We start from the raw sequence: 26234 nt of genomic DNA on the forward strand, positions 1-26234 counted from the left end.
ATTGAGACAGATGATTTGAAAATGAAATAGCATGCTAAGCTTTGATTCTGATAATTATATACGGCACACGACTGATATTGTTGTTTTTCAGAGCATGCTAGTTTTGAATATCCAGTTTATGAATGTTTACTCTGCTTTTGTACACGAGCTATAATTTCTGTTCCTATCACTGTTTTATCATAAATTGTTTTATTTGTTATTCATATAGTGGTACTGTTGAGCAATTAATTGCTCACCCTTGCAGAATGTTTTATATATATATTGCAGATGCTTAGGAGATTCTTCCGCGGTAGTCAGGGCAGAATTCCAGTGCCTTCAGTGTCAGGCTCCTCTGAGGTAGTTGTGCTGCACCAAAGATGGTCTATTGAGTTGCTGCATTAGGTTAGTTATGTCCGGATTGTTTATAATTAGTTGGGTTGTAATAGTTGTAACCTAAGTCATACTTAAACCTGGAAAAGGTCTTGGTAAAGGGGTCGTAGTTATGTATTATTAATGTTTTGGATTGAATTATGATTGTTAGTATTGTTGTTGGTGACATCAACTCCTGACCCCGGAGTTGAGGTCGTCACAAACCAGCTGGTAGAGAGTGTAACCATCCCTTAGCCTTATCCCTTAGAGAGAATGGGAAAAGCCTCAATTTCACAGCATCTTCAGAGATATTATTGAACTTGAAAGTGTCACAGATCTCAATGAAGTCCCTAATTGCATATTAGGATCTTCTGTTGGAGCACCCCCAAACTGAACTGAGTTATGGACCATCTAGATCGTGCCAGGCTTGATCTCGAAGGTATTAGCCATGATGGCTGGCCTGACAGTACTCGATTGAATGTCCATGATCTTTGGTTGAGAATACTCTTTCAACTCTTTCGTTGCTGGTCCTGCATCTCCCATTATAATGATTACTTATTCTTCAACTTTATCAACTTCTTCAAGAACTTCTTCTTCCACTTCTTCAATAGTTTCCTTAAAAGATTGAGAACGTGTTCGCATACACGCTCTCTCGAGTACCTGAAACACAAACAAGTAAACCGTGAAAGTAAAAGAATCCGAGTTAGTGAACTTTACCGACCACTGTTGTTAAGCACATAAACTGAAAATTAACACTAATTCCTCGGCAGCGGCGCCAAAAACTTGTTTGCACTAAAACACACGCGAAAATAAATGCAAGCGCACGTGATCACAAGTAGTATAAGATATAAGTCAAGTTCATTCCCACAGAGATTTGTTTAGGTTAAGTTCAGATTATGCACTTATGCAACAATGTATGATTATCATTAACAGCTAAGACAAGTAACAAGTTTGAGTGGATTAACTACTTAAGAGATTATACTAGCAACTTAACTAAGAGATTAAAAGTGAATTACTTATATGAGAATAAAATATGGGATTTTAACTTCATTAAATACTTCATCCAAAGTTTATGTCTTTATCAATAACATGCGATGGTGATGATGACTAATCAGATAACACAAAATTAGTATACGCTATCTTTCAAACGTATACCCTACTACTAAGCATCCACAATCAAGATAGAAGTTAAGTAGACACCAATTATTCTTAGACCCTATATGTCTATAGAATTTGAAAACATAAAGGTTGAAGAGTAAGTTATCTATTGTGATTACATAGGGTGTGTAAGATGGTTAAAATTACACTACGAATTATGCATCTCAATTCATATATAAACCTATACTAGCATGGCAAGTTCTAAACCTCTATATTCACTTTCGCTTCAATAGGGATTAACAAACAATCTTAGATGTTAGCTACGCATCAAAGACGAATAAGCACAACCAAACTAGGAAATCATAAATCACCACACACTAAAGATTTAGAAGAATCAACCATTGAAATGTATAAGTAAATCCGCTAGATACCAATGACAACGATTAGTTCATAATCGAACGCATCATCACCACGGGTTCCAATGAAAACATGATAATAATTAAGTTTAGAAAACTACGAGATAATATAGAAGTACTAAGGTTTAGAATGAAACAAAAACAAGCATCCAAAGTATCGACTAAATTAAAGACTACACAAGAATAAACTAGGTCTTCTTCTCCGTAACCGTCTTGTGCTCTCTAGGTCTTTGTTATGCTCTCTTTGGCTTCCTTGTTGTTAAAAACGTCTTTTTATCTTTATATATAGGCTCCTGGATGATCTGGATGCTTAAATTCTTTAAATCAGAATAGAATCAGGATTCTGGAAAAGACAACAGGCGCGGCCACCCCACTTCCAGCGCAGGCGCGCTACCTTTCTGCCAAACTAGCGCGGTCGTCCCGTCTTGAGTGCGGGTGCGCTGAGGTTCTGCTGAATTTCTGATTTTTGTTATTTTGTGCTCCTTTCTTCGTGCGATCTCCCGAAACTCCATTCCTGACCTCTTATTAGCATAAAGTCATTGAAAAACACCATTCCTCCTCCTGACTAGTGCCCTACAATGAAATTACACAAAACACATAAAAAGACCACATACTTGAGTCCAAAACGTCCAATTTAAGCCAAAATGAAGCGTTCCAAGTGGATATATATTCCACTTATCAAGTATTGACAGATTTGCTTCTACAAGCATTGTTCTTCCTGCTTCAATCAAGTTTCTATTTTTCCTTTCCATCTCTCTATTTTGTTGAGGAATACCTGGATCTGAGAATTGTCGAGAGATTCCCTTGTATCTTCATAGTTCATCCATCTTGAAATTTTTGAATTATATGCCATTGTCACTTCTGAGTATTTGCATTTTAAATTTTGAGCCATTCTCAATTAGCCTCATGTGATCCAGAAGAATATCCGGAGTCTCATATTTCATGTGCAAGTAAAATACCCATGTAAATATAGTAAATTCATCAACAACAACTACGGTGTACCTTTTCTTGTTGAAAGACATAATGTTCACAAGACCAAAAGAACCAGGTGTAGCATTTGATATGGTTTTTTAATAATTAATTCTGACTTACTTTTAAAAGAAGTCCTTCTCTGCTTGACTTGTTGACAGGAATCACACAAACCATCAGGAGAGTAGTACATGTTTGGTAGTCCTATTATTAAATCTTTCTTGACCAGTTTATTGAGATTATTGAAATTTATATTAGAAAGCTTCATGTGCCAGTTCCAACTTTTATCCACTGATACTTTTCTTATCAGGAAAGTCTCAGGTCCATCAGTATTTGCATAAAGTTTGGCTTCATAAATATTTCCATGTCTGTATCTAATCAAAATAACTTTCTTTGTTATCTTATGAATCACTTCACAGTGAGTATCATGAAATACAACATAGTATCCTCTGTCAATAGTTTGACTGATGCTCAGAAGATTGTGCTTTAGTCCATCTACTAGAGCTACATCTTGAATGATGATATTTCCAATGATAATATTGCAATATCCCAGTGTTTTTCCTACATTTCCATCACCATAGAAAACCATTGGTCCAGCCTTCCTTTTATATTTTGATAACAAGGATTTATTTCCAGCCATATGTGCAAAACATCCACTATCCAGCAATAGCACATTCATCTTATTTCCCTACAGTCAGAAATGAAGAGATTAATTAGCATTTTTGAGAACCCACACTTGTTGGGTTCTTTTTGACATCTTATGTATTTGTGCAGCAGAAGACTTCCTGACAAGATTTGAACCATTAGGATTTACACCATCGGGATTTGTCCTTCCACTTTTAACTCTATACGATGCATGTCTATTCAAGTTAGTAGTGCTAACATAATTCATAATTTTATTAAACTTGGGCAAAAGATCATAATAGTTTCCATACAGACCATGGCACTACCACAGTAAAAACAAGGATTCTATAGTTTATAAAATACAGATCTACCCCTGACATCAGATTCAGAAATAATAATAGCTTTCTCTTTAATCCTCCTACAATCAATAGAAATATGATTAGAATAACCACATTTAAAACAAAATTTTCTAGGAGCATCAGGGATATATTTATAATTATTTGCTTTATTAATTCCCTGTTTTCCATTTCTGCCTATTTTGGAACCCTGTTTTTGAGATTTACCAGTTATCTCACTTATTTTCTTTTACAGTTGTCCTGTAGGGATGTTATTCCCAAAAAATCTAACAAAGAATTACAGAAAGGGGATTGAATGTAGTTCTGGCTTCTTTTTGATTTTAAGAACAGTTCTACTATGAATATATAACTGTGTTTGATTTAGCAATGGTGCGGAATGAAAGTAGTGAAGAAATCAAAACACAAAGTAATTAAATACAAGTACTTAAAAACTTTCTGGTGGATTGAACTTTTTCACTAGAGATATATATTAATTAACTCTGTGTTACAATGTTTTACATAGCTGCTTACAAGTTGAACTCGCAAGAACAGAGAAATTCTTTACAAATATTACTTTTTCTATTTCTCTGGTAATTGCTTACTCACTTAGATTTTATTCTACTTGCTACACTTGTTTTATGTATCACCAAGTTATATGATAAAGAGACAAAAAAATAAGACAAAATGTTTTTAGTCTAATCTCATGCTTCTTCATTTCTCAATCCAGCATCTTTGAATATCTTCAATTTAGCATGGAAATGGAAATGCTTTTTTGTTCTCTAAAACCTGTAATTAGGCTACCACATTCCATTTGCATACTCTCAATGCATGTGACTGTCAAGTCACTATCAACTACTCTTTTGAATTTGATCATCCGTTGAAAACTTCATTGGATCATCCGTTGAGACTATGGTTATTCATCCATTGAAACTTTGGTCGATCATTCGTTGAGACTTTGTAAAGCATTTGTTGAAGCTTTAGCTGATCATCCGTTAAGCCTAGTAAAACATCCGTTGGGAGTGTCTTCATGGCAGTTAACTCCATCTCATTTATACAAGATTACAAGGTATCTGATATTTACAATTAACCAACCTATCTTGCATATCAATCTAGTAATCAACATGACTTAAACATTCGAAAACATCTAGTTCACTAAGGTATTATAATATGCAGGAATGTGCTACTTAACTTATTATTACATAAGCTACTCTTTCAACGGATGTTGAAGTGATCATCCGTTGAAAGCTACAAATTCACTAAATGATATCTATTAAGTGTTTTGTTTAACTTATCATCAAGTTCATAACATATTCTTAACATTCTCCCCCAATTTATGTCTACTGGAATTGTAGCCATAAATTAAGAGAAACTTGATGATAACAAAATACCCTATGAATACAGACTGAATTGTAGTAGATAAAATTGACAAGTGCTGTAATTTATTTGACAAACATACATAGGAAGGTTTGTAGAGAATCTCACAGGCCATTTTCAAGGTGCTCCTCTAGACTGAGCAAATTTAGCTTATTTTCTTGACTGTCTGAACTTCTTTCCCAACTTCACATTATTTTCTTCAATTTGGAATTGGAGTTGCCTGTAGAAATCAGATTCATCCCTATTTGTCTGATCCAGCTTTTTTTGCATCTTCATGAGAGTTTTGTTGCTTGCAATCTTTAGCTGATCTTCCAATATGAAGAATCTTCTGATGCATTTTTCATCTTTGAACTCCATTATCCAGTATGTCCTCAAATGCACCTTATCTCCATTAAAAGGAATTGTTAATATTCTTGGGAGTGCATTTGGTCCTCTCCAACTATTCCTTATCTCCTCAATCTTGTTTAGTACCATTTTCTTGGCAACTATGTTGAACCCATTGTTCTTTTTGATTGAGAAAAAGATAGTCACCAAAGTAGAATATCCTTCATTGAGAATTCTTTGAAGGGGAAAGTCATCTCTCTTCCACCCTTGTACCTGAAGACTAATCTTTCTGGAAGATGTCTGTAAGCATCAATGGCTCTAACTTTATCTATCTCTTCCAGATAAAGATTTATGTCTGAGAATTCTTTAATGTCACAAATGAAGAGTTGATCTCCCTTGTTGATAGTTGGTTTGGGTGTGGCCAGTGATTTGGATTGAAGTTTGACATGCTTTACCTCCTTGATTGCTCTTTTCTTTGTCTTTCTTGGCTTGACTTGCATTGGAATGTTTAGATCTGGAAGAGGTAGACTATCCCAATCTATAGGTTTATCCTTGGGAATTATGGTTTCACCATGGAAATTCTTGTCAGGATACACCTTGAATTCAGCTTGTTCCACTGTGGGCATAGTTGTTTGAATTGAAGTAGTAGATTGGGTTGGCATGTATTCTTCCTTATCTTCATCAAAATCCAACATCCTCTTGGGTTTGAGCTTGTATCTGAATTTCGTAGTCTACTTTGGCTTTTCTTGCTTTCCTTCAATCAGATTCTCAGTTGTCACAGTAGGCAAAGCAGCTTCTGTGGTTGCAGGTTTCTTGGCTAGGTTCTTGGAATCTAAAGCAGCTTGATTTTGTTGTTGTTTGAGACTCACCTTTCTTCTTTTTTAGCATTGCAAACTGTGGATGTCCAGCCACCACACAGATCATTTTCCCATTCCTGTAGATTTTGGCTTTCCTCTTCTTTAAGAATGAGTTTCTTGGATCTTTGAAGAAAGGTATAGACCTTCTAATCAGCTTCTTCTCATCTGGCTTAGGGATTTAATACATTAGGTCCAATGGATTTTTATCTGAATTCTTTGGATAATTTCTCTTGGGTTTAAAAATCACATTAGCCTTTAGAGATTTAATAGATTAGGATTGACCTCTTTCCATGTTCCCTAAGCTCATGTCATTTGCTAAAATTTGTCTCAATTGAGAGAAATGAGAGAAGACTCTGTCTTGCTTCTCAGTTGGACCAAACTTCTTCTTGATGTTTTCATCAAGCTTCTTCCATTTTTCATTCAGCTTCAATTCAGCTGCTGCTATATTGATTAAATCAATGCTATCAAGGGCTGGTATCTTAGAGAAAGTAATTGCTGAAACAATCGCCTTGCTGACTTGTATATTGTGCACTTTCTCCCCTCACTAGCTGACTCTCCCTTGCTAATTGAAATGATAGAGTCTTTCTCCCCCTTTTTGTTAGCATCAAGTTGACTAGAGGTTGAGGTTTGTGCAGCGACCAGTTTTTGAAGAAGTAGTGTTTATTGAGCTTGATGGAGGTGGATTTAAGTAATAGAGGTTTTAAGAGTCCTTAGCCTGGTATCCAAAGAATCCACCTTGGTACTGAGATTAGAGTTTTTCCTGAGTTGCCTGTTGATATCTAACATTTTTTAGGCAGGAATCATAGACTCTAATATCTCAGTAATGTCCTTTTTGACTTATCCAATCTCTGTCTTGATCTCAGAGACATCTTGATTTTGCTTGAGAGATTTGATTTTGTGTAATTAAAGAGATTCAAGGTGGGCTTGGAGAAGATTCTTGGTGTTGGCATCTGTAGTGGCTTGGATAGCAGTCTAAGTATGATGAATTAGATTTAAGAGAGTAGATTTGAAATGATGCACATCACATTCTTTGCTAAACATCCAAGAGGGAGTGTTTGTACTTGAGCTAGGGCCTGTTTCTCCCTCTATGTTCATGAAATCTCCTTCATCATCATCATTTTCATCCCAAAACATATCCTCAGAACCACCAGTTGGATAATCAAAATCATCACCAGCTGTGGAGGGCATGTCAGTGATTGCATCATTGGCCCTTTGCATAGAAGCAGTTGTGTGCACCAAGTTTAGAATTCTCTCAGCAGCCTCATTGTCCTGTTAAGCCAAGACTTGATAAGGTGGAACAGGGTGATTAAATGCCTCAGCTTCATAAGAAACAGAGTCTAAGTCAGCTTGATAATCTTGCTGAAAAAGCTATTTCTTTTCAGCCTCATTGACATCCATTAACTCATATGACGACTGAAAGTACGTTTGTATTATATCTTAATAAAGATGATTTATGTGTTTTATTATGTTATTAAGGCTCCGTTTGGTGTTTCTGTTGCAGACAGCTACAGCAGCTTTTAGCTGAAAAGCTGTCAGATAGGTGTTTGGTAAATTCTAAAAGTTGTTGTCAGGAAAAGCGCTTTTGATCTAAAAGCTGCTGTTAGCAAAAGCATGTCCCCCCATGCTTTTGGAAAAAGCTGTTTTCAGCTTTTGCAAGAAGTAGGTATCAGTTTTACCATCAAACCTTATCAAAACTATTATTTTTATATATTATATCTCAAAATATGCATAAATTAAAAAAATTACCAAACAGTCATCTAATTTTTCTGATAACACTTTTTCCAACAACACTTTTTCTCACAGCACAACAATTTTCAACAGTACTCCCAAACAGAGCCTAAGTGTGTTGAGTTATAAAACCCTAACTATTATGTGCTATGTGTATTCCGGTATCCAAATCATTCATATGAATATTCAAATTGAAGCTTGTTGAATCTATTTTATGTTTTTGTGATCGATTTCATATGTAGATTAATAGTTTATAAATTTTTAATTTCGGATGTAATTATGAATTGGGTACTTTTGATTGAGTTTACTGAGATGATTTTGAGTGTTATAGAGGAATAGATCGTCGAATTTGCAACTGATTGGTGCCGGTTTTGTCGAGTTTTGTTTCAGTTTTGTGTTCTTCGTAAACCGCCACTGCCGGCGGCGTTTCCTTCCTTTTCCGGCTTCGAATCGTCGAGGGAAGGAAGGAGGAAGGTTCATGTGTTGTTTTTGATCGAAAACGCAGAAAAACGAGCTCGAAATCCTGTGTTTTGTCGTTGTTTGGCTCGCCAGGAACAACCCCTGGCACTGGATTCTGGTGGTGGAGGTGGTGTTCTTGAGCAACCCGGAGTCGCCCCGGTTTCGATCCGGAGTCGACCCGGTTTTGATCCTAAATCCCCCAAATTGATTTCCAAAAACATGTTTCTGATTTTTTATTTATTTTTAATTTACAAAATTATGAAAAATCAGTTTTAGTAATTAGTAAATCAAATAAATAATTTGATTAATAATATGATTTATTTTTGTAAATAATTTCTAAATTATTTTCTTATTTTAGAAATTCGAAAATCTGTTTATTTACTTATTTATTTATTTACTTATTTACTTATTTACTTATTTACTTATTTCTTAATTGTTAATTATTTATTTAATAATTAAGTAAATATTAATTAAACAGTTTCCTTAAATAATTCATAATAAATTCAATTTGTTTTCTATTTATTTTAGAAATTTTGAAATGTAAATATTTATTTATTTATTTATTTATTTAATTATTCCCTAATTACTTATTATTTATCTAAATTGATTAATTGTTTTATAATTAATCAATTTAATTGAATAATTCATAATGAATCCTATTTAATTCAAAAAATTAGGAAAAAAATTATTTTCAAATATTATAATTCCTAGATAATTATTTAAAAATATATTGGAGGTTCAATTATTTGGGAATAATTATTTATAAGGGCTGGTAATTGAATTATTCTTGTTTATTGCGTAACAATTAAACCGTTTATCGGATTTAATCGAAAGGAAATCCCCTAAACTCAGAAAAATGACCCGATTCCATTAAAATAGTTTTAAATCTTAATTTCTTTCGGAGACGAGATGACTTTCGATAGTTATTCATTACAGACTTTTTTAATTATAATTACGAGTCCAATAAGTCTTAGAAAATTAGGAAATGAGTCAAATATTGTTTGTTAATACGAATATAAATCCGACTTTGATTCTAAAAATATCTGTAAGTCTAAATTAATTATGTGCCTTATGTGCTATGTGATTTATGTGAGTACTTGAGTCCTAAATGCTAAATAATATATATACGAGTTAGATAAAATCGTATGGGTAGACGATAAGGGCTACGTGATCTCAGTCTGAGATACGCTTACGATGTAAGTCAACTAAACGAGTATCTTTCTATGATAGATTCAACATTCCCAAGGCAGATCAAGCCAGAAATAGGGGGCTGTGAACTTTCCGAAGCAAAGCGTGTACCAGCAAGTTTTTCCCCTATTTTATGTTCGGAATAGTAAATTTCCTACAGATTCTTATGACAACTATACACTGATAACTCTTGTTCACAAATACTGATACACAATTGTTATTCCTTTATTCATATTTCATTCTAATTCCTGATTTCTCCTAATTAATTAAATCCTCTGTTCATATTCCAATAGTTATACATATATACTCTGATATTTCCGATGTTTGGATATATCAAAAGCATACCGATTGTTTCAGATGCTGATCTATGGACTGGATGGTTACGATACGGGCTGGGTATGACCCGGACCCGTGATTATTGTGTCATAGTGCTTGGGTACCCTATATGTTGGTGGGTCTCTACAGTTGGGTGTAGATCCGTACTATATCCTGACTGATCAGCGGGTTATAATACATATGTTGGTTTTTGTGTCCAGTGTAATTCATTTGATACTCGCCGATAGTGGCCTTCATTATTCCCTGCAGAGACATGTGGTTGCTCGAACAATCAGATTTCATGTTCACTTAATATTTTTCTTTACATTATATATACATATGTTGCAGCCTTGTTGAGCAATTATGGCTCACCTCTATTATTGTTATTCCCCCTGTTTTTCAGTTAAAATTGAGAATGAAACTCATCTGTACCCGAGTAGTCAAGAAGCGGGTCAGGCAGCGGGACCCCTAGGCACCAAGGGTGCTAATTCCAATTCTAGAAGAGAGTTTTGAATTGCCTGAGCAGGTGTAGTGGGAGTAAATGTAGATATTGTTTGAATAAAAGAAACTTAGTTAAAAATTTGTGTAGTTAACTGGTTTGTAATAAAGAAGGCTTGTAAGACTCTTTATTTAGGTTGTTGTAATAAAGATAGTAAGTTGTTCTTGTTTCCACACCTTAACCCTAAAAGATCCAGAGTAGTATTATTGAATGGGTTATTATCTGTTTATTATTATTAATTGTATAGTTTTAATAATATAATTAGTGGCAGTAATACCCCGGATTTGGAGGGTGTTACAGTTGGCATCAGAGCATAGGTTTTGGTCCCTGAAACAAGAACATTAAGATTAAGATAAGATAGGGAGATCACATAAGATAGGAATAATAGTATTAGGGTTTTGTTAAGTTTTTCAGATTAGGCATTTGTTAGTTATAGGAATGGGAAATGACCTTCTCTTGTGTTATGGTTATTTTGTCAGATGGCTTCAGCTTCGTCTTAGAGGACTGTGTCCGGACCAACGTTACCACTAGCTCCTATACCTCCAATAACGCATGTGGATCCAGCTCCAGAGGTACCTGACCCTCTAGATTATTTCCCATATTTTGATCCCGAGATAACTCAGCTACCACATCTCGAGTTTCTGATGCTCGAGATACCTGACTTAATTGATTTTCCACAATTAAATGAGCTTGAAGTACCATTCCAGCAGTTAGAGCCAGAGATACCAGTCCAGCATCCAGAATCAGAGATTCCATTGCAACATCCAGTTGTGCATACAAATTCGTACATGATTGAGCCTCAGATGCCACATGTGTTATTCCCAGCTCCCTTGGCTATATTTGCCCCAGTGCCAGGGATTTACCAGTTTCCACCTGTAGAGTTTATGGATGAGCAGATCATTGATCAGCCTGTGCCTATACCTACCAGGGGATCGCAGACAGACTTTACAGAGCCTAGGACAGTGCCATACCATGAGTTTGCTAGGATGAGGGATGATATACAGATGTGGAGGGCTCAGTATACCGAGATTCTGGGTTTGTTTGAGAGCCGAGAGTATGGTCCTGTATCAGCCTTACAGCCAGATTATGTGATGCGGGAGAGACTCAGACAGATCTCACGGGCAGTCTCGCAGGAGTATGGAAAGCTGAGACAGGAGGATATCCGTACCGACACAGTTTACTACTGAGCCATGAGGTTGATAGAGACAGTTTTAGATTCGATCCGACATGAGATAGACCGTGTGCCACCAGGTTTTTGAGATCAGCCAGTCAGTTAGATGTGTTATACAATATGTGACATATGTAGATAGAGGCAACATAGTATAATGTGATTAGGCTTGTATATGTATAGTATCTATTTTTGACATATATCAGCAGTAGCTATGACAGATCGGATGTAGACCCTTTTGTATCAAGCACTAACACCTGAAGCTGGTGTCACATATATATAAAATAATTTTTTTTCAACTTTTTCTATTATTCTAAATTCAGTCTTTATAGCATTTACATTTACTTTACTTATTTACAGTTTTTCCATATCTCAAATTCTTTTTTATTTAAAAAAATTTTATATCATTTATTATTCCAAATTTTCAAATTATTTCAAGTAACTTGTTTAAATTCTGAACTGTTTTAGTTTCTCATTTTAATATCTGTCAAATTGTTTTCATTCTATTATCAATTGTTTAAATTTCCTGTTTTAATACCGTACAAATCGTTCCTTATCCATTGTTATATGTTTAGTAAATTATTATTAAAAGAACCATTTGTTTTATTATTAAAAATATGGCACCAAAAAGAAAAACCAGAAATGAGTCATCCAATGATAATACTGAAGGGCAAAACAATAACAACCACCACATGGACCAAATGTTTCACCTAATGCAACAACAAATGGTGATGATGTAGCAGCAAATGCAACACTAGCAACAACAGTTTCAACAGCAGATGTTACAGCAACCATCTCATCCTGAGCCACAAGTACCACCAGTTGTACCTGTTGTGACCTTTAAATAATTTCAGTCAGTAAATCCTCCAGAATTTGAAGGTACAGTGGATCCCACTAAAGCTAGGGCATGTTTGAAGGATATAGAGAAAGCGTTCGCATTACTTAAAGTGGAAGCAGACCAGAAGACATATTTTGCTGGTTATTTCCTGAAAGGAGAAGCTAATTACTGGTGGGAATCCAAGAAAGCACTAGAAGGCGATGGTATTGTAACTTGGGATAGATTCACCGAGCTTTTTCTGGAAAAGTGTTTTCCACGCTATATGAAGAAGCAGATGAAAATCAAGTTCTTGGATTTAAAGCAAGGGAATATGTCAGTGACTGAATATGAAGCCAAGTTTACTGAATTTGCTAGGTTTGTTCCAGAACAGGTTGATACCTACGAGAAACGAGCTAAGAGATTGCAACAGGGATTGAAGCCATGAATTCATAGTATAGTGGCAGTATTTGAATTGACAACTTACACGGTCGTGGTTCAGAATGCTATGATCATTGAAGGGGAAAGTGAGGTGTCCCAAAAGGAGAAGGGACAAGGAAGTTTTCAGAATTGTTTCAACAAAAGACCGGGATTTCAAGCCCGGACAAATGCAAATTTTAGAAGGACTGAACAAAGCAATCAGAGGACGGGTAACCGAGTCGAAGCCCCAAATCAACAAAGAATCATCAGACCACCAATACCCGATTGCAGAAATGTGGAAAGAAATATACGGGGGTTTGTAATAAGCTGAACGTCACGTGTTTCAAGTGCAAGCAAAAGGGACACTACTCTAGGGAATGCCCAACAGGGAAGACAGTTTTGTCACTTGTTTCTAATGCGAAAGAAAGGGACATATTGCTAAGAACTGTAGAGGAGCGGCAATGGAAGCCAGTATTCCAAGGGTTTTGGCACTACCTCCACCACCACAACAGATCAGCTTAGGGCAAGGACCTTTAATATGTCAACGAAAGAAGCTGTGCAGAATCCGAATGTGGTTGCAGGTACGCTTCCTGTGAATTCTGTAGATGCGAAAGTATTGATTGATTCTTGCACCACAAGATCTTTTATTTCTGAAGAATTTATTCATAAGTTATATTGTGACATTCAACGGTTGGACGAAACGTTCATTATAAAGTTAGTAAATGACGATCAAATTACGGTATACCGAGTGTGTCCAGGGTGCGATATCAAAATAGAGGGACATCATTTCTCTGTTGACTTGATACCTTTCAAGTCGGGAAAATTTGATGTTATTTTAGGAATGGATTGGTTAGCCAATAATAATGCCTAGATCGATTGTGCGAATAAGAAGGTGAGTTTATGAACTGAAGAAAATGCAACGATAACATTTAAAGGCAAAAAACAGAAACAAAGGTTTTTAACGATGATGCAAACTAGACGATTTCTACATCAAGGATGCGATGCTTATTTAGCTTATATGTTGGATATGGAAAAGGAAAGTCCAAAGATCGAAGACATTCCCGTGGTATGTGAATTTCCTGATGTTTTTCCAGATAAACTTCCATGATTACCTTTAGATCGAGAAATCGAGTTTACCATCGATTTAACACAAGGTACTAAACCAGTTTCGAAAGCTCTGTATCGAATGGCCCCAGTTGAGATGAAAGAAGTGGCAACACAATTGCAAGATCTTTTGGATAGGGGAATTATAAGGCCTAGTGTATCTCCGTGAGGTGCATCGGTACTGTTCGTGAAAAAGAAAGATGGCAGTATGCGACTATGCATCGATTATTGTGAGTTGAATAAGTTAACTATCAAGAATAAATACCTTGTACCACGAATTGATGATTTATTTGATCAACTGAAAGGAGCGGCGTGGTTTTCGAAGATTGACTTAAGATCAGGTTACCACCAGTTAAAGATCAAGGTGGAAGATATTCCTAAGACTGCCTTTCGAACAAGATACGGACACTACGAATTTCTTGTAATGGCGTTTGGGCTGACTAATGCACCAGCAGCGTTTATGGATTTAATGAATAGAGTGTTCAAAAAGTACTTGGATAAATTTATCATTATATTTATTGATGACATCTTGATTTACTCGAAAACCGAAGAAGAACATGCAGAACATCTGAGAATCACTATGGAAACTTTAAGAAAAGAAAAGCTTTATGCGAAATTTTCAAAATAAGAATTCTGGTTGAGAGAAGTACAATTTATAGGCCAGGTAATCAGCACTGAAAGAATTCAAGTATATCCAGCAAAGATTGAAGCTGTTCTAAATTGGGAAAGACCAAAGACCCCGACAGAAGTTAGAAGTTTCTTGGGATTGGCTGGTTATTATAGAAGATTCGTTAAAGATTTTGCAAAAATAGCTATGCCATTAACCAAATTGACCCGAAAGAACGAAAATTTTACATGTGATGAAAATTGTGAAGAAAGCTTTCAAGAATTGAAGAATCGACTAGTTACCGTACCTATACTTGTGCTACCAGATGATCGAGGAGATTTTGTCATTTACAGTGATACGTCCTATCGAGGACTTGGATGTGTATTAATGCAGCATGACAACATAATTTCCTATGCTTCTAGACAACTGAAACCTCATGAACAAAAATATCCGACACATGATCTAGAATTAGTCGCCATTGTGTTCGCACTGAAACTTTGGAGACATTATCTCTATGAAGAGAAATGTGAAATCTACACGGATCATAAGAGTTTAAAATACATTTTTATGTAGAAAGAACTCAACATGAGTCATCAACGTTGGCCGGAGCCAATCAAAGATTATGACATATCAATTAATTACCATCCATGCAGAGCAAATATTGTAGCAGATGCACTACATCGAAAGGAAAGATTGAATATGTTGACATCCTCAGAAGAACTGATCAGAGAATTTGATAAATTAGAAATTGAAATCTGTATTCCTGAAGAATCCACTGAAATAACCTATACCATGAAATTCCATCCAGAATTATTGGAAAAGATTAGAAGATGCCAAGAGGAAATAATGAATCAAGATGATGATAACTTGACAGGAGAAGAGATCAACAGTCAGAAAGATGACAAAGGAATTCTACGGGTTTTTTCGAGAATCTGGATACCTAATATACCATAATTGAAAGAAGAAATTTTGCGAGACGCTCACAATTCCAGATATTCAATTCATCCCGGAAGCACCAAGATGTACAGAGATTTAAAGGAAAACTTTTGGTGGCCAGATATGAAGAAAGAAATAGCTGAATGGGTCAGTAAATGTTATACGTGCCAACGAGTCAAAGCAGAGCATCAATGTCCAAGCAGATTATTACAACCACCGGATATTCTAGAATGGAAATGGAAACATATAGCAATGGATTTCGTAGTAGGACTTCCAAGAACTAAAACAAACCACGATGCTATTTGGGTCATTATCGATAGACTAACCAAGTCAGCATATTTTCTCCCAATCAACGAAAGGTTCTCTCTTGATAAGTTAGTACACCTATATCTTAAAGAAATAGTGATGCGCCATGGAGTGGCTGTATCCATTGTATCTGATCGAGATCCATGTTTTAATTCGAGATTCTGGAGACAGTTTCAAAAATGCCTTGGTACTAAGCTAAATATGAGTACCGCTTATCATCCACAGATGGACAGGCAAAGCGAAAGAATGATTCAAACAATTGAAGATATGCTACGCGTATGTGCAATAGATTTTGAGGGTAGTTGGGACGAACATTTACCGCTAGTGGAATTCTCTTACAACAACAGCTATCATGCTAGCATTGGAATGCCACCCTATGAAGCCTTATATGGAAGGAATTGTAGATCACCTACATGTTGGGATGAAGTTGGAGAACGCAAAATTCTAGGTCCAGAACTGATTCAACAGACCAAGGAAAAAGTAGAACTTATCCAAAGCGACTCGAAGCAGCACAAAATCAACAGCTCAAATACGCAGATCAAACCAGAAAGGATGTGGATTACCATGAAGGAGAACATGTATTACTGAAGATATCACCATGGAAAGGATTGACTAGATTCAGCAACAAAGGCAAACTAAAGCCACGATACGTCGGTCCATTTGAAATTTTGAAGAGAGTTGGAAAGGTCGCATATGAGTTAGCCTTACCACCCCATATGCATCATATTCATAATGTATTTTATGTGTCAATGCTTAAGAAATATAACCCTAATACAAGGCATGTAATAGAATATGAGCCAATAGAGCTTCAAGCTGATTTGTTTTTTATAGAACAACCAATAAGAATTTTAGATCGACAAGAGAGAGAATTAAGGAATAAATCTGTACCACTAGTGAGAGTCTTGTGGAGAAATCCTATGGTTGAAGAGTCAACCTAGGAACTCGAAAGTGAAATGTTAGACAAGTATCCCCAGTTATTTTCCTAGCGAGATTCTGAGGATAGAATCCTATTAAGGGGGGAAGGATGTGACGACTGAGAAATTACGTTTGTATTATATCTTAATAAAGATGATTTATGTATTTTATTATCTTATGAAGTGTGTTGAGTTATAAAACCCTAGCTGTTATGTGCTATGTGTATTCTGTTTCGGTCAGAATGTGTTCTGAATAATTATTGGGTGTTTAATTATAAGTTAAATACTTTTATATCAAAAGTTGTACGACCCAAACAGTGTTCTAATAGCCTATAATTCAAACAAAATTATTGGCCTTATTTTACCTAGTATGGCTTATACCATCGCGATATTCTGAACATCCAGACGTTTTACAAATTTTCTCGTTTTGCGAAAAATGACTTTTCCGGGCCCCTTCGGGTGTCAAAAGCCCCACAAAAATCACATTTTTATTTTTATAGGATCATGAAATTATCAAATATTATTTTTCTTTGCATTTTTGTATTTTTCACAATTTTTGGGAATTTTTGGCATATATTATGTATTTATTGGATATTTAAAAATTCAAAATTAATACCCAAAAATTGTTAATTAAGGGCCAATTAATTTTATTTAGGGATATAATTAGGGCCTTAATTTTTATTAAGGGTATTGTTACTACAATTATAAATAACAGATTTTCTATTAATTAATTAATTAATTAATTAAAATTATAAAAAATACATAAAATTCAAAAAAATCCCCAGTTCTCTAAAATTAGGGTTCTTAGTAAGCAAGAATCTAAGGCAAATTTCGAGGTGATTCCGGTATCCAAATCATTCATGTGAGTATTCAAATTGAAGCTTGTTGAATCTATTTTATGTTTCTGTGATCGATTTCATATGTAGATTAATTGTTTTTAAATTTTTAATTTTGGATATAAATTCGAATTGGGTACTTTTGATTGAGTTTACTGAGATGATATTGAGTGTTATAGAGGAATAGATCGTCGAATTTGCAACTGATTGGTACCGGTTTTGTCGAGTTTTGTTTTCGTTTTGTGTTCGTTAGAAACCGCCGCTCCCGGCGGCGTTTCCTTGCTTTTCTGGCTTCGAATCATCGAGAAAGGAGGGAGGAAGGTTTCTGTGTTGTTGTTAATCAAAAACGCAGAAAAACGAGTTCGTAATCCTTTGTTTTGTCATTGTTTGGCTTGCAGGGAACAACCGCCGACACCAGATTATGGTGGTGGCGGTGGTGTTCTTGAGCAACCCGGAGTCGACCCGGTTTCGACCAGGAGTCGACCCGGTTTTGATCCTAAATCCCCCAAATTGATTTCCAAAAACAAGTTTCTGATTTTCTATTTATTTTTAATTTATAAAAATCAAAAAAATCAATTTTTGTAAATAGTAAATCAAATAAATAATTTGATTAATAATCTGATTTATTTTTGTAAATAATTTCTAAATAATTTTCTTATTTTAGAAATTCAAAAATCTATTTATTTAATTATTTATTTACTTATTTATTTATTTAATTATTTCTTAATTGTTATTAATTTATTTAAACCGATTAAGTAATTAATAATTAATCAGTTTACTTAAATAATTCGTAATATATTCAATTTGTTTTCTATTTATTTTAGAAATTTGGAAATGCAAATATTTATTTATTTAATTATTCCCTAATTACTTATTATTTATATAAATTGATTAATTGATTAATTGTTTTATAATTTATTGATTAATTATTTATATATTTATTTTTCCTAATTACTTATTATTTATATAAATTGATTAATTGTTTTATAATTAATCAATTTAATTAAATAATTTGTAATGATTCCTATTTAATTCCAAAAATTAGGAAAAAAATTATTTTTAATTATGATAATTCCTAGAAAATTATTTAAAAATATATTGGAGGTTCAATAATTTAGGAATAGTTATTTACAATGACTGATAATTGAATTATTTTTGTTTATTGTGTAACAATTAATCCGTTTATCGGATTTAATCGAAATGAAAGCCCGTAAAGTTAGAAAAATGACCCGATTCCATTAAAAATAGTTTTAAATCTTAATTTCTTTCGGAGATGAGATGGCTTTCGATAGTTATTCATTACAGACCTTATTAATTATGATTACGAGTCCAATAAGTCTCAGAAAATTAGGAAACGAGTCAGATATTGTTTGTTAATGCGAATATAAATCCGACTTTAATTCTAAAAATATTTATAAGTCTAAATTAATTATGTGCCTTATGTGCTATGTGATTTATGTGAGTACTTGAGTCATAAATGCTAAATAATGTATATACTAGTCAGATAAAATCGTATGGGTAGATGATAAGGGCTACGTGATCTCAATCTGAGATACGCTTGCGATGTAAGTCAACTAAATGAGTATCTTTCTATGATAGATTCAACATTCCTAAGGTAGATCAAGCCGGAAATAGGGGTTTGTGAACTTTCTGAAGTAAAGCGTGTACCAGGCAAGTTATTCCCCTATTCAAAGTTCAGAATAGTGAATTTCCTACAAATTCTTATGACAACTATACACCGATAACTCTTGTTCACAAATACTGATACACAATTGTTGTTCCTTTATTCATATTTCATTTTGATTCCTGATTTTCCTAATTCGTTAAATCCTCTATTCGTATTCCAGTAGTTATACATATATATATACTCTGATATTTCGATGTTGGGATACATCAAAAGCATACTGATTGTTCCGGATGCCGATCTATGGGCTGGATGGTTACGATACAGCCTGGGTATGACCCGAACCCTTGATTATTAGGCCATAGTGCCTGGGTACCCTATATATTGGTGGATCTATACAGTTGAGTATAGATCCGCACTATATCTTGACTGGTCATCGGGTTATAGTGAATATATTGGTTTTTGTGTCAAGTCTAATTTATTTGATACTCGCCGATAGTGGCCTTCATTATTCCCTACAGAGACATGTGGTTGCTCGAACAATCAGATTACCGGCTCACTTAACATTTTTCTTTACACTATATATACATATGTTGCAGGCTTGTTGAGAAATTATGCCTCACCCTTATTATTGTTATTCCCCTTATTTTTCAGTTAATGTTGAGAATGAAATCCATCCGTACCCGAGTAGTCAAGAAGCGGGTCAGGAAGCGGGACCCTCGGGCACCAAATGTGCTAATTCCAATTCCAGAAGAGAGTTTTGAATTGCCTGAGCAGGTTTAGTGGGAGTAAATATAGATATTGTTTGAATAAAAGAAACTTAGTTAAAAATTTATGTAGTTAACTGGTTTGTCATAAAGAAGGCTTGTAAGACTGTTGATTTGGGTTGTTGTAATAAATATAGTAAGTTGTTCTTGTTTTTACACCTTAAGCTTAAAAGATCCTGAGTAATAATACTGAATGGGTTATTATCTGTTTATTATTATTATTATTGTACAGGTTTAATAATGTAATTAGTGGCAGTAATTCCCCAGATTTGGATGGTGTTACAACTCAATAACAATGGGCTCTTCCCATTCTTCAGTACCTTCTTTTCTCTCATTTTCTCAATTTTCTTGCATCAAGGGCTCCCCTTGGCTTTCCACCCTCACACCCTCACCTTCACCTACTAAGGTGGTACTCCACTCACTCACTTTTGCCAAGCTGGAAGAAATAGCTTGTAGATTTTCATTCTTTTCCTCTCCTTTTGCCTGAGAGCAACTCAGCCTCTCATGTTGTTCACTTCCTTCGCTCAATATTAGAAGTGATTGTACAACTACTAAATCATCTGCACTTGTGACAATAATTGAGATTTTAAGTGGTGTAGTGATAGTCAACGGATGAGAAACATCCGTCGAAGCAGTAGTTGAAAGTGTCAGGGGATGATTGTTGTTAAGCACATCCATCGAGATACAATCACTAGTCAAAGGATGAACAATATCCGTCGAGATAGTAGAAATGACAGAGTTTGGAGTAGAAACTAATGTAGAATATGTGGTGATTGATTTGAGATATTGCACAGATTTCTCAGTAGAATCAGAAAGAAATGGCAAGTAAGCCAGCAAATCATCTAAAAGTTGATGCTCACTTGCTGTAGATTTTGGCTTCTCCATGAGTGTTAAAGATGGAGAATCAAGAATTGATGTGTGAATCATGTCCATATCTAAAGAATTTATGGGTGAGTTTTGTGTATGAGGTGCTTCTATTATTAAAGATTTTGGCTGTGACTCCACATTTACATGAGCCACATTAGCCTAACTTTGAGAAGGTGATGTAACTGAGTCGTTGACTGCAGTTTGCACAATGTGTGCACCTTAACCCTTTTGGTCCGTGCTCTTGGTTGAGAGCTTGTTTCAAGAATAACATCCTTTTGGGAGGATAAAACTAGTAATGAGCTTGAGTCCTTATTAAGCACTACAGTTTGTTGGGAAACTATAGTGTGGTTAGGTTGGGTTACACACATCTCTCCCTCCTTATTCTTAGGGCTTCTTTTATGTTCCCCCTGTCCCTCACCAGACTTACTTCCCTTCACACTCCCCTCTTAGTTTTTAGTGGATGTTATAACTAGCTACTTTTGAGAGAAACTAGAGGGGGCTTTCTTTGACTTAGATTTTAAAATACATGATTTTGTAGCTTGGGTAGGCACCTATTTGGTCACTGTCACAAGTGCCTAGCCAAAGTTGATTGCAAAAAAAAAAAATTGGTGGTTGAGAAGTAGTAGGGAAATAAATATTTACCTCACTTACCTGAGGCTATTCTATAATTTGGCATGTAAACAAAGGGGACATCCTTGTGGTGATTTGCCCTGTTCAGGGCATCAATAATTCTTCTCTCTTGTACCCAACAATCTAACTTGTTTGTTGGATTCAAAATTGAGAGATCCTCAGACATAAAATTAGCTATTAACGTAAAGAATCTAGCATAATATATGTTTTTGGACCTCTGTTTAATATCTCATAGTTTACTCCCTAATTCATACATAACTGATGTGCTGAAATTGAAATACTTATCACTAAGAAGCATATAAAGCATGTTAACAAGTGAGTAAGTAATAGCATCAAAATTACTGACTATGCCAGAATCAGCTTGATAAAAGAATCACACAAAAAACTCCATTCTTTTGTAAGACCCATTCTCCTAACATCACCTAACTTAGTGGCAGTAAGAGCATAACCCATAGAAATTAGCATGTTACTCACATCAGTGTCTGTGTGTGGAGCAAGTGTTTTATTCTCAGGCAGTTTAAAAGCACTTTTCAATTGTATCACAGTTAATACAGTGTTCATTACCTTTGAGAGTGAAGGTAATGGTTTTGTCCTTTAAGTTGAACAATTCTGTAGTCCAAATTTCCTCGATAACTTCACAGTAAATGGTTGGAGACTCAAGCATGGCATAACTCAGTTTGCAGTTCAGGATGAAGTCCATCATTTTGTGATAGTCATCAGATGCCGGAACTTGCTTGTTCACCAAAGCCACGAAGTTGTTCTTTTCATAAATATACCCAGTTAAGGACATGATTTTGACTACTGGTGCCATTTCTGTTATTAAAATTAGTTGCAGAAAGGGAGTATTTGCTTTTGGAGAAGAAGAGAGTTAGAGAAATTGCTTGAGAAAGATAAAAGTAAAAATAGAAATAAAATTAGTTTTTATACTTTCTCAGAAATAAACTGTCAAAAATTAAAAAGTAAAATAAAGTAACCAATAAAATTAGCCCAAAATAGCCGTTTAAATATAAGGAACACTGTCAAAATTCTAAAATTATTCGTTGAAATATACATACAGGCTATAAGTAAATTCGACGGATATTGCTTAAAATTAACGGCTAAGATTGAGAGCATTTCGACGGATAAGGATGAAAGTACCCAGAATAAAGTTTGATACTTCAACGGATAATGAAATTCAACGAATATTCATTTTTAACGGATAATGAACATCCGTCGAGATGTAAATTCCGACTTAGCCAAAATTTCATCTTTAATAGTAAGCATCAAATATTACTCTGGCTGTATGTCAATTTGCTTAGACATCAACATAAATTAAGAGTAATTAAGCATACCTAACTCACTTACCAACCTAGTAAAGGTGGATTTATCAAGTGGCTTGGTAAAGATGTCTGCAAGTTGCTTCTCACTTGGAACTAAATGAAGTTCCACAGTATAATTCATGACATGTTCTCTAATGAAGTGGTACTTGATGTCAATGTGCTTGGTCCTTGAATGCTGTACTGAATTTTCAGTATTTGCAATGGCATTTGTGTTGTCACAGATAATAAGGATTTTATTCACCTGTAGACCATAGTCCAACAGTTTATTTTTCATCCATAAAATATATGCATAATAGCTACCAACAGCAATATATTCAGCCTCAGTTGTTGAAGTAGAGACGGAATTTTGCTTTTTACTAAACCGGGATACTAGCTTATTTCCTAGAAATTGACAGATTTTTGTTGTACTTTTTCTATCAATTTTACAACCTGCATAGTCTGCATCTGAATAACCAGTTGGATCAAAACCAGAATCTCTAGGATACCAAATGCCAAGTTATAGTGTTCCTTTGAGATATCTGAAAATTCTTTTAAGAGCTACTAAATGAGATTTTCTAGGATCATCCTGAAATCTAGCACAAAGACAAGTAGCAAATATTATATTTGGCCTACTGGCTGTTGAATATAAAATTGAACCAGCCATGGCTCTATAACTTGAAATATCCACAGACTTTTGAGTAGTGTTTAATTCAAGTTTAGTTGTAGTGGCCATAGGAGTTTTTGCAGATGTGTAGTCCATTAAGTCAAACTTCTTTAAAAGATCATAAATATATTTGTTTTGACTAATGAATATTCCATCACTAACTTGCTTAACTTGTAAACCAAGAAAGTAAGTTAGTTCTCCCATCATGCTCATTTCATATTTACTTTGCATCAATTTGGCAAACTTTTTGCAAAAATTTTCATCTGTAGAACCAAATATAATATCATCTACATAAATTTAAACAAGTATACTAGAGCCATTAACATTTATATAGAATAAAGTTTTATCAACAATACCTCTTGTGAAATGATTTTCTAAGAGAAACTTTGACAAAGTGTCATACTAGGCTTTAGGTGCTTGCTTCAGTCTATAAAGTGCCTTCAAAAGATAGCAGACAAATTCTGGAAAATATGGATCTTCAAAACCAGGAGGCTGACTGACATAGACTTCCTCCTCCAAATCTCCATTCAGAAAGGTACTCTTGACATCCATTTGATAGACCTTGAAATTGGCATGGGCTGTATAGGCTAAGAAAATTCAGATGGCTAAGAAAATTCAGATGGCTTCAAGTCTTGTAATAAGAGCAAAAGTTTCATCAAAATCTATCCCTTTTTATTGACAATAGCCCTTAGCAACCAATCTAGATTTGTTCCTGACTACTATGCCATTTTCTTCCATCTTGTTTCTGAATACCCACTTGGTGTCAATAGGATTCTTTCCTTTAGGTTTGGGTACCATCTTCCAAACTTTATTCCTTTCAAATTAGTTTAGCTCCTCCTGCATAGTTAGAACCCAATCAGGATCCAACATAGCTTCTTCTACCTTTTTAGGTTCTTCCTGAGATAGAAAGCTGATATACAAACATTCTTCTTGAGTTGCTTTCCTTGTTTGCACTCTTTAAGATGCATCACCAATAATTAGTTCAAAAGGATGATCTCTAGTCCATATTCTCTGTTATGGTAGATTAGCTCTAGATGAAGAGGCCTCATAGTTGTCTTGATGTGTGACTGAGTTTTGATTAGAAGAAACTCCCCCTGAGTTTGTGGATCTTTGACTTGAGGTTGGGGTTATTTCTACTTGTGATCTGTATTGGCTTTCAACTCCTATTGATGGATCAACCGATGTTGATCTTTGTCTTTCGATGGATAATGCAGATTGTCCTTCAACGGATGATGCACTTGGTCTTTCGACGGATGATGAGTTATTGCTTCATTAATTATATATTTTTCTGCATTATCTTTAGATATGATTTCTTGATCACTTTCATCATCACTATCATCACAAACCATCTCAACATTATCAAATTTGAGGCTTTCATGGAAATCTCCATCTTATAGTCCTTCAATCTTTTTATCATCAAACACAACATGTACAGATTCCATAACAATGTTGGTTATGAGATTGTAGACTCTGTATGCTTTTCCAACTGCATATCCAACAAAAATTCCCTCATCAGCTTTGACATCAAACTTTCCATATTGATCAGTTTGATTCCTTAAGATATAGCATTTACAGCCAAAGACATGAAGATAGTTTAATGTTGGCTTCCTATTCTTGAACAATTCATAGGGTTTCATGCATTTTGCTTGATTAACCAAAGATATATTCTGAGTGTAGCATGCAGTATTTACAACTTTAGCCCAAAAGTATGTTGGTAACTTTGATTCTTCTAGCATTGTCCTTGCAGCTTCAATAAAGGATCCATTTTTCCTTTCCACCATACCATTTTGTTATGGGGTTCTTGCTGCTGAAAACTCATGCATGATCCCATTCTCTTCACAAAACATTCTCATCACAAAATTCTTGAACTCAGTTCCACTGTCACTCCTGATTCTTCTAACTTTGAAATCGGGATGATTGTTGACTTGCCTTATATGATTGATGATGATTTGAATAGCTTCATCTTTGGATTTTAAAAAATATGTCCAAGAGAACTTTGAGAAATCATCCACAATTACTAGACAATATCTTTTCCTTGATATGGACGATATATTGACTGGTCCAAATAAATCCATGTGTAGTAGTTGTAAAGGTTCTTCAATTGTTGCATCAAGCTTCTTTCTGAATGATGCCTTGATTTGTTTTCCTTTTTGATAGGAATCACACAATCCATCCTTTGAGAATTCCACTTATGGAATGCCTCTTACCAAATCTTTCCTGACTAGTTCATTCATAGTCTTGAAGCTAAGGTGGGGCAGCTTCTTGTGCCATAGCCAACTTTCATCTTGACTTGCCTTACTAATGAGACAAGTGACAGATTCTGCATTTGATGAGTTAAAGTCAGCTAGATACACATTTTCTTTTCTCACTCCAGTGAGAAGCACTTTGTTGCTTTTCTTGTTTGTCACAACACATGCTTCATAGTTGAATGTTACTGAGTTGCCCTTATCGTAAAGCTGGCTGATACTTAACAAATTGTGCTTGAGTCCATCCACTAGGGCAACTTCCTCAATGATGACATATCCTTTGAAATTAAGCCATATCCCATAGTATAAACCTTGCTATCATCTCCAAAAGTGATACTTGGGCCAGCTTTCTCCTTGAACTCAATGAGCAGGGTAGAATCTCCGGTCATGTGCCTTGAGCACCCACTATCTAGATACCAAAGATTCTTCCTGTTTCCCTGCACACAAGAAAATCAAATCAATTTGATTTTGGTACCCAAGTTTCCTTGGGTCCTATTTT

Source organism: Apium graveolens, chromosome 2 (assembly GCF_009905375.1).
Source record: "Apium graveolens cultivar Ventura chromosome 2, ASM990537v1, whole genome shotgun sequence".
Taxonomy (NCBI): Eukaryota; Viridiplantae; Streptophyta; class Magnoliopsida; order Apiales; family Apiaceae; genus Apium; species Apium graveolens.